At 37.5% G+C, this 10,225-nt stretch overlaps 1 long non-coding RNA gene across 1 annotated transcript; it reads left to right on the top strand.

The window, feature by feature from the left end:
• The first annotated feature begins 1,349 nt into the window (after positions 1-1,349).
• Positions 1,350-7,135, top strand: LOC149782202 (uncharacterized). Its single transcript, XR_016414568.1, has 4 exons — positions 1,350-1,471; positions 1,947-2,054; positions 2,333-2,445; positions 7,023-7,135. It is a non-coding gene; the product is annotated as an uncharacterized LOC149782202 (long non-coding RNA).
• The last annotated feature ends 3,090 nt before the right edge of the window (positions 7,136-10,225 follow it).

Below are 10,225 nucleotides of genomic sequence, written 5' to 3'. Positions count from 1 at the left end.
ATTGCTTGGTACCTACAAATAACATGCAAGCTATAACGGCATAAACTGCCTCCTTTAGCTGGTAATAAGAATGGCAAAAAAATATACTTACAGTTTTACGTCCAGAATTTCATCAAAATGTACTTTCTTATTTCTGCAAATCCGAATTACATGAGCCATGTCATGAGTTCTCAAGCTTGATAATCAAGTCGATTACACATTTCGAAACTGTACTGTAATTTCGACTATATTCCAACTGTAATTACATCTTCCTTACTGTACTCAAAATGAAATAAACATTAAATTCAATAGCGTCTTTTTGATAATTGAATTGAAACACTTCATATTTTTCCCACATAATGATTTTAAATAGTCAATGACAGAACAAACACACTTGCAGATGTAAACACGCTTCTCCCGCGCCGCTTCAATCCGATGTATTTCATGTACAATTTGCACAGATGAATCCAGTCCAAAATCACAAACTTTCGTCGAATCGAAACAAAATATCAAAATATATTCATTCCAGATCAAAATGGAAAAGTGGTTGCAGTGCGCATTCATTCACAATATGACAGCAAATTTCAATTTAACTAGACACGCCATTTTCTTTCGAAAGTTGTGTCGAAAGTTGTGTCGAGCGCGCGACTAAGTTCAAATTTATCTGGGCGGAGTTATGTGCGCATTAATAATTATGTTGTTATGTAATGATAAATCTGCGCTTGTGTATTTAGTTTGGAATGCGGCATACATTCATTTACGTTGTTTCTTGTAGTGTATTTTGTTTATATAATTAAACCTTAGGTAGAATAAAAAAGATGAGCATATATTGAAAAGGTTACTGCATTTGTATGGGAAAATATGAACTCGTTTTGTCGGAAGGATATACTGCACTCCCAAGGTCGTGCAGTATTCCATCCCAAAACTCGTTCATATTTTCCCATATAAATGCAGTAACCTATATATATATGATGCGACCAATTGCATTAGTATTGCATCCTGATATGGACTATATATATATATATATATATATATATATATATATATATATATATATATATATATATATATATATATATATACATACATATATACATATATACATATATATATATATATATATATATATATATATATATATATATATATATATATATATATATATATATATATATATATATGTATATATGTATATATATATATATATATTTTCACTTTGATGACATGAATGATTATGCTATGTCCTTCACCAATATGCATGCATTGGAACTGTCAAACTGACAAACCTCTACGAAAATGTATACGAAATTCCACAGTTTTAGACAGCGGTCATAACACGTTGAATTTATAATCACGACTACGATTGGGAAAGTAACAGATGTGATCGAGATATCTGTCTATAAAATCCACGCAAGCGTACAGGCGATGTGTTGTGTCAGAAATCACTGCAAAATGAAAATCATAGTGGCTGTTGTTCTTCTTGGTCTGGTTGGTGAGTACTTTTAGGATCTTACTTGTTTATTAGTTGTATGGTACATGTTTCAAAAAGTTCTTTGTATAGCTCATGAACTGTAGCAATCTATCCCAGCATTATCAAAACGTTTTTAAATGTAAGTTCGAGCTGAGTCTCCAGTCAAATGTGTACTACTTCAAGCAACATATGCTAACCGTTAAGAAATCTCGTTCATATGTATGAGGTAACTTTCTAGACGGAGGACGTCAGAGACACACAAAAATATCAAATAAATGTCTCTAGCGATTTCATGCTCCTAAATGGTTCATCCTAGAGGAATACTAAGCGATTGTTTACCGTTGTAATAAAGATGTCAAATGTACCAAATTGCAATATTTTTCCAGCCTAATTCCACTTCTCAATGCAACCATTTTTACAGAACAAATATGTAAGTGTGGTATAACATATGTTTGTTTATCTCTTTAACTGCATAATCAGTTATGTCATTTCTCAGCCCTGACAATGGCACAGGATCAATGTACCAGCAACGACGAGTGCAAAGCACACTGCCATCCGCATTCAGGCAATTGTGTTAATGGAGTTTGCCACTGCAATCATCATGGTAAGTTTATTTGTATACGCTATCCTTTATTACAACAAAATGTTCTAGTCTGAAGGTCCAATGAAATATAGTTTTAAAATAAATGCAGGTAGAACCATCTTTCTGTACTTTTGTCTCTGCATTCATCAGCGATAGTAACGGATTCAATGAAATATACTATATAAACACATGTCTAGACGAATAATAAGATATACGTTATTGATATACCTAAAGAAAAACACGCAGAACATTAGCGCTGGTTTTAAGTTGTAGAAACACTTAATTACCTTTTGCTTCAGCTCGACAGGTACCTTGCGAGGGGCACACATGCACATGTCCAGATGGAACCCAAGGGCATTGTGACCATAATGGCGTCTGTCACTGTCACAGTTAACTATTTATTTTAACTTTGGTAAGTAGAAGTTATTGCATTTGCCTAGTTGGATGGAATGAATCAGAATCTTGACAAAATTTCTGCAGAGTCCATTGTCTGCAAAGAAACGTTTCTAACATAATTGTTTTATTTGTTTCTTATCATTTGCGTCAACTTGTGCACACGAGAAACAATTGCATTGAAACTGGAAGGAAACATCTATATTATATTTATGAGGGGAAAAAATCTTCATTACAAATTTCATATTCTATATTATGTAGAAATAAAGCTTCGAGCATTCAGATTCCTCTCTGAGTTACTGACTACACTTTTAATTTTGAGCATAAGCAAGTGCCATTTTGTATGATACTCTCTTCTTAAACATCATGTACAACACAGTGCAATGAAAGGTCGTTAAGACCGAATTTGCAAATGAGATTACAATTGTAAAATTAAATAATAAAACTATAACGTCATATATACTTCATTATCGTGATAAATTAAATTTACTAGCGATATTAATCAATTAATAATGATTACCAATTAATAACCTATTTTCTATACCCGATTTCCCTACTTTTAGAAATACTTGCAAGACACCATGGAAATGAAAATAATGAGCTGAATACAAAATGGACAGACAAGCGGAGAATATACTTCAGTGAGCGCGTGAACTATTACCTTAAAGGTTGTAAGAAATACTAGCTGAGAATCCGATTAATATGTTGGCTCAACATGTGGCTGAAGAATTACTGTCTAAATTAGAGGCAACCGATATTACCCAGCGTATAAAGCTGAGATAATTGCTGTTAGGTAAATTAAGTCTCGAAAAAAGAAGGTATAATCATATAAAGTTATCTGAACAAAGATAACTATTGTAATACAGGTTTGCATTTTCGTAGTTTCCTTCTATGAATTTCGTGTGTATGTTCGTGGCAAAATAAACTCTAAATTTATTGTTTATGTACCTAGTAATCATATATATAACAGGACAATTTTTTTGTCTGCAAATGGAATACTCTTCAGCCCAATTAATCTATGTTGTGGTGTTCCATAGGGGTCTGTTCTAGGACCTGTTCTCTTCATTCTATACACTCAGCCGCTCTCAAGTGTCATAGATCATCATCCAGTGTCTCACCAATTGTACGCTGACGACACCCAAATATACAAATCTAGCGACCCAACTGAAGTTGATGCTACCGACCAAGGTGTAGAGATGTGCATTTCTCATGTGAAATCATGGATGACATGTAACAAGCTGCAGATTAATGAGGATAACACTGAGGCTATTCTGATTACAACACATACACTTTCTCAGTCACATCATTTACCTCAAACAATAAATATCAGTAACACCAACATTAAATTCACACAGGCAGTACGAAGCCTAGGTGTCTCTCTGGATACCTCTCTCACGTTGCACCAACATGTCATGAACATATGCAAGGCTGCATATCTTGAGGTGAGATTCATCAGCTCCATTCGCAAATGTCTTTCAGTTGATGCCACTAAAACACTTGTATGCTCATTAGTACTTTTAAGACTGGACTATTGCAATATTTTAATCACCTTTCAGGTAATATTTGACTCACTCTTTTAGTTATATATCCGACACTAGTTTGTCCATTTATGTTCAGACCATTATCATACGACTTGCACCTCTGATCGCCTCTGTCAACTAAAATCAAGCTCCTGGCCTTTGCGAGTGGCTTAGCTTCGAAGTCAGGCAGACCATGTTTCCACTAATAGGAGAAGTAGTGACGACGGGCCACTAGTATATTAAAACCAGTGGCTTTGGGTAGTTTGAACTCGTAAATATTGGATGGTAGCTCACCTATGAGTAGGGAAACTCCGGTTCCAAAGCTCTTGCTGCTATACCCACTCACTGGAAAGGCTACTGGAGTAAACCCCGACAGAAAAATCTAGAGACGGAGTTCCAAGCGCGGTCTGACATTGATCTCAACGTCATTACGGCAACTCCTGCGACGCCGTTGGTGCCAAGCTGTATCGGCATTCGTCGTTCCTTGGGTCAACCAGCTGCGTGGAGAGGAGGATCTGCTAAAAGGGCAACTGCTGATTCTCCATAGCACCCTGCCCGGGCTTCGTACCTCCACTGGAGAGGACACACCAGCGTCGTCGTAAGGCGTCGGCACAAGACGGGAAGTAGCAGTTTACCGGTTCTAAAACTCAATTGACGTAGAGCTTGGCGCAGAGGTTGCTTACGACGGTGGGAGAGATCACCATGTCTCACTGGACAGCTACCACCCGCCTCAGGCTGGGCAGCCCCCAGGCAGTAAGGTGCAGCCCGCCATGGCCTGTCTGTTTCACTGGGTACCTGAAGCTTAGACAATCATCTCGACAAGTGAGCTTCAAACTCCGCACAAGGCAAGACTAAAATAAGAAATAAGAAGACTACAGCGCTTCGTTTCGCAAGCTGGAATATCAGGACCATGTGTCCTGGATTCGCCACTGACCTTCAGCAAATTGATGACGCACGGAAGACTGCCGTCATTGATAGAGAACTCTCCCGAGTAAACGTCGCCACATACTGCCTTCAGGAGACCCGACTGGCCGACAGCGGCACCATCAGGAAAGCTAACTACACCTTTTATTCGCGAGGAAAGCCGTCGGATGAACCTAGGCAGCAAGGTGTTGGCTTCGCTATAAAGAACACGCTAGTCGCCTTCATTGAACCTCCTTCATCAGGTACTAAGATAATTCTCGCCCTCCGGCTGTCAACATCCTCAGGCCCAGCACACATATACAGCGAGTACGTCCCAACCCTCTGCTTGACCCGTTAAGAGAAAGATAAGTTCTATGAGGTTCTGGATCAGGGAATATCCGGTATCCTCAACACTGAAGGCCTCTACCTACTAGGAAACTTCAATGCTAGAGTGAGAGATGACCAAGAAGCCTGGTCCACCTGTCTCGGCTCTCACAGAAGGGGCAAGATCAACGAGAATGGGCAGCGTCTGCTAAAGATGTACTGCTCCCACAGCCTATGTGTGACCAGCACCTTCAAATGCAAGGATGTCCACAAGGTGTCATGAAGACACCCACGGTCAGCTAGTTGCACCAGCCAGACCTCGGTATCACCAGGCGTGCGGAACTGGCCAGTGTCCTCCTCACCCGCAGCTACCACAGTGCCGACTGCGACACGGACCATTTCCTCGTGGCCAGCAAAGAGCGAATAATACCCAAAGAAGCTGGGCCACGCCAAGAAGTGCAGCAAACGCATCAACACCTGCTGTGCAAGCAATCCAGAGAAAACACAGCAGTTTATGAGCAAACTTCAGAAAGGTCTTACCACAGCGACACCTGATGACACCATTGACTCCAAGTGGTCCCACCTCCGTGACCCTGTCCTATCTTCAGCCACAAATGCTGACTAGTATGAGGCAAAGTGGGATAAAATGGAGCCCGTGATTGAGGCGAAGAGGAAAGCCCTCCTGGCATACAAGGCTGCACCTAAGCTTAGTACACTACAAGCACTCAGGACTGCCAGGAACAACGCCCAGCAGATCGTCCGCTGCTGCGTCAACACCTACTACCTGAACTTCTGCGTCAGTATTCAGACAGCCGCCGACACAGGAGATGCAAGAGACATGTACGAAGGTATCAAGAAGGCGACAGGCGCTCCCATCTCCATGACTGGCTCCTCAAGTCCATGACGGTCGAAGTCATCCCAGACCAGGGGAAACACCAGAAGCGATGGGTTGACCACTATCTCGAGTTGTATGAAACCCAAAACGTCGTCACCAACACCGCCCTGGACGCCATCCCCGACATACCTGTCATGGAAGAACTAGACACACCGCCCATAAAGCACGCTGAATAGAGAGATAGGAAGAAGGCTAAAGAAAAAAAAAATACTCTGAAGGTACACCATCGTCTCTTGTACACGGACGTATGCCAATAGATTATCTTAAATAAATACTTCCATGATGTCGAGGAATTATTACTAGATGTAGGGTGAATTGGCGTCAGTAGAAAAAGACAGTAATCCAAATCGATCATTACTTTATATATCAGTAAATCGAATATTAACTTATCACGCTTCTCGTAAGGTTTCTCTAACACAATTGTATAAATTAAAGCATAGTAGATTGGGTTTATTGGCATTAGGCCGATAAATCATCCCCTCACCCATGATGATATTGATTGATGATTTAGGGACTGATATTACCTATTCGTTAAAACCTGCAACGGTCTGCATTAAGTTTTGGCTGTACACATTGGTGTACATTTTATACACTTACCCATCGGCTGAAGGGTCTTTTGGTAATATATTCATTATATTTCCGGAGCAGATCCTACGTTTGGTGACTTGTAAATCCACTTGGAATAGCACGATTATCTGTCCAGTGGCCATTTTGAATTTCGCTCTAGATATGGATGTTACCAAGATGTTACCAGTTTTGTGCCTAAAGTGTACATGGGTTTGATCCGGAAAGATCTGCATGCAGCAAAATTGCACATTTTAATGAACCGGCGATATCAGACCCACTTATCATCCATCAGTATCGACACAGATTTGAGGGGTTATTTATCGGACTAAATTGGTATTTCTGTTACCTATACTGCTTAGTATCAGCAGCACCTTTCTATTTTTTCAGTACCGTTGACAACATCACGACACAAACGAGGAAAAAGTATGACTGCCCGAGACAGTGTGAAAAATATATTGTACTGAATTTAATTGCTCTTGAATAAAAACGATCATATACAATTCTAGTCATTTTATTATGTCAGGCCTACGCATGTCTTTTCTATTTTTAAAATCGTGCACGACGTTAACTTAGAATTAATTATGGTGGAAATAAAATTAGTAAATATGGTACTTCTCGGCATGTCTGAAATCGAAAAAAAAAGACGTATTCTGCATTTCTAAACTAATCCTTGATTTGGGCTACTATGCGCGTCTGCATTTCTTGATGGACACTCTCGGTCACTGTTAATAGCATTCATCTCTGTTAGCAGAATGCAAACAAAAAACTGCCGGCTTTTCCCCAATTAGGTCTTTTGGGGGTATAGATAATAAATCAATACCACCCATTCCTCTTTTTCGAAAATTCATTAGCAAGCGTTCTATCACTCAGAATAGAAATGCCAAGTCAGATACGAAATTTAAAATTCTTTTCTTTTTAATCAATTTGTATTTAAGATGGAATGAAAATCGCTTTTTCTGTGATCCCTACTCACGGTTTTATAAAGGTGACATGCAATGGAAAGTCATTCTATTATTAGTCATGTTCGATGTTCTTTTGTTCGTTACTTGACATTATTTTGAAAATCTTCCTTCTTCTTATATATTGTAATGTATATTTAATTTGTACTACGTGCATGCCCTTTGTCTGTAATTGGGGGTAAGGGTTTAGACCTACGTGACTAATATCATTATCATTTTTAAAATATGTTTACTTTCATTTGAATTCAATATCTAAGTATTTCCATGGAAATTCTAATGACTACCAAATTTTGTGATAGCTGCTTACTGATATTTGAATGTAAGGTCTACTTTTATTTTAAAAAATTTATCATATTCTAGAATTGTGAAATATGAATTAGAAAAATTATGTTATGTATGCAAACATTTATTTCAGATTTTTTTTTTTATTTTACGACTTCAAGACATTTTAACCTTTCTCCAGATCTGTCTATCATGACACTAAACATGCAGAGATAGCACATTCAAACAATACAGTAAGAATTTGAACGGAAATTCAACATTCGGGACATCATTAATAAAATCAATGATTCAAAAGCAACATTCAGTATCTCTTTAGCCATTTCATTTGTCTTGGATCTCTTTAAAATAACCGTAAAATTTTAGAAGCAGTAGCAATAATTAACTTCTTTTCTGGCCTGTTATTATTACCTCTAGATGAGTTGGTAAATATCAAATGTTCAACTAATTTATTTATTCTATTAAATGTGAAGGATTATGTCACATTCCTAAATTCTATTCATCGCTGACTACTAAATTGGTGTTATATCTTTAACTTCCAATTATATTCGTTTACCTTTTGTCTCATTATATTCGTTTAACAATTTATCTTTCTCTTTCAACGCTGTGGGAACAGAAATTAAACGATGCAAATGTGCATGTTTGGTGAGATTCAAAAATATATTTTCATTGTATTGAGGCTCAATATTCGATAAGCTACAGCGTGATTATAGAGACTTGCAACACAGGTCTTCAAAAGCAACGTGAGCTTGAGTTATATCAGTTTGAAAAATAAATAAAGTTGTTTTTGTCAGCAAAATTTAATATCATCATTCATTTTATATATTTAGAATATTTCTGCTACAAATTTTAATAAATTTAGTTTATGAAAGTCAAACTAACCTTCAATAAGAAATATGAGTAGTATGCTTTCTTCTTTACTGAGTATAGCTGTGTGTACATAATGTATTAGTCTAGTAGCTATTTATCCTTGTCTACCAGTATGACTGTTTGCCTACCAGTATGACTGTTTGTCTACCAGTATGACTGTTTGCCTACCAGTATGATTGTTTGTCTACCAGTATGACTGTTTGTCTACCAGTATGACTGTTTGCTTACCAGTATGCCTGTATATATATTACATTGATCCTATAGCACAGAGATATCGTATTTTTGCTCTAATATAAAAAGTAAAGACATAAAAATAATTGCGGGTAAACATCCATACATTATATCATAAGGGCTGAACACCATAGTACTATGTGAATTAAAGAGATGTGTGCTTGAAATCCGCGTTTGGAATTTAAGAATGATATTGTTTAAAGTTAATATTTCATTTTTGTTCTTATGACGTTAACATTAATGCCCGATATTGCAATTAAGCAAAAAGAATAATGCTTGTTTTATTTCATAACCTTGTTAGTTGTGGCCTTAAGAGAGTAAGTTTAAAACAAATTGTCGTGATGCCAGGGAACAATAATTAATAAATTAAAAAATGTGTTGTATGTGTTTATAACGTGACGCAGCAAGCATCTTGTCAAACAAAAGTTTGTAATGTGAATGGAAGTGTGTTAGTTTAAAAATAATAAAACACCCCACAAAAACACATATTTGGTAGTGGCCATCGACTGAAGGTGCCTCATTGCTACTTTTCTATATTGTGTTCTGGTAGTGCTTTCTTTTCAAAAAGAAACAAATTTGCTGACCTAGTAAGGCGTAAACTACATACATGCTACTAAAAATGATATTTCATTTTGACAGCTCTTTGTAAGTAGCACAAATCCTTTCGATCCTTGGTACTACCTTGTAACGACCATTCTATATACAATTTCTGCGATCCTGGTTTATATTTTGTTAGTGCAATTTAAAAACGGACGAACTACATGAGATGGGGAGGCAAACGGAGGAGGAAACAAACACTCCAAAGCAGAAAGACTCAAGACATAAGTCAATCTCTCAAAGGTCCGGTGCATTTAGGAAGATTATTATTTGCTTCGCTTCAAAATCCCGTTCGTCACACTTACTGCACCGTGCACCGTGCGTTTTCATGTTTGTTTCCTATAGCATTCTCCCCTGACAAAAATAATCTCTCAAAGATCAGGTGCATTTGAAACATTTGTTGCTTGCTATATAATGTGTAACTTATATATCGAGAGGTGTTATCAACTGAGTTTGTGCATATAGTTGAATATCCAATTATGTGTGTCTTGCATTCTCGTGTAAGTCGCTTCCTTTTGCATTTCCAAAACTTGGGAGTTATGTGTATGTTATGGTCTTCACCAATATGCCTTTTTCTGGAACTGGTAATTCTCTAGTTACCCATTTACGTCCGAAGTCATAATGTTGTGTGTCGGCTCATGACTACAATTGTGA

Source organism: Sinohyriopsis cumingii, chromosome 15, assembly GCF_028554795.1.
Source record: "Sinohyriopsis cumingii isolate HCF-2022 chromosome 15, ASM2855479v2, whole genome shotgun sequence".
In the NCBI taxonomy this organism is placed as follows: Eukaryota; Metazoa; Mollusca; class Bivalvia; order Unionida; family Unionidae; genus Sinohyriopsis; species Sinohyriopsis cumingii.
This window is presented reverse-complemented; position numbering and strand designations above follow the sequence as displayed.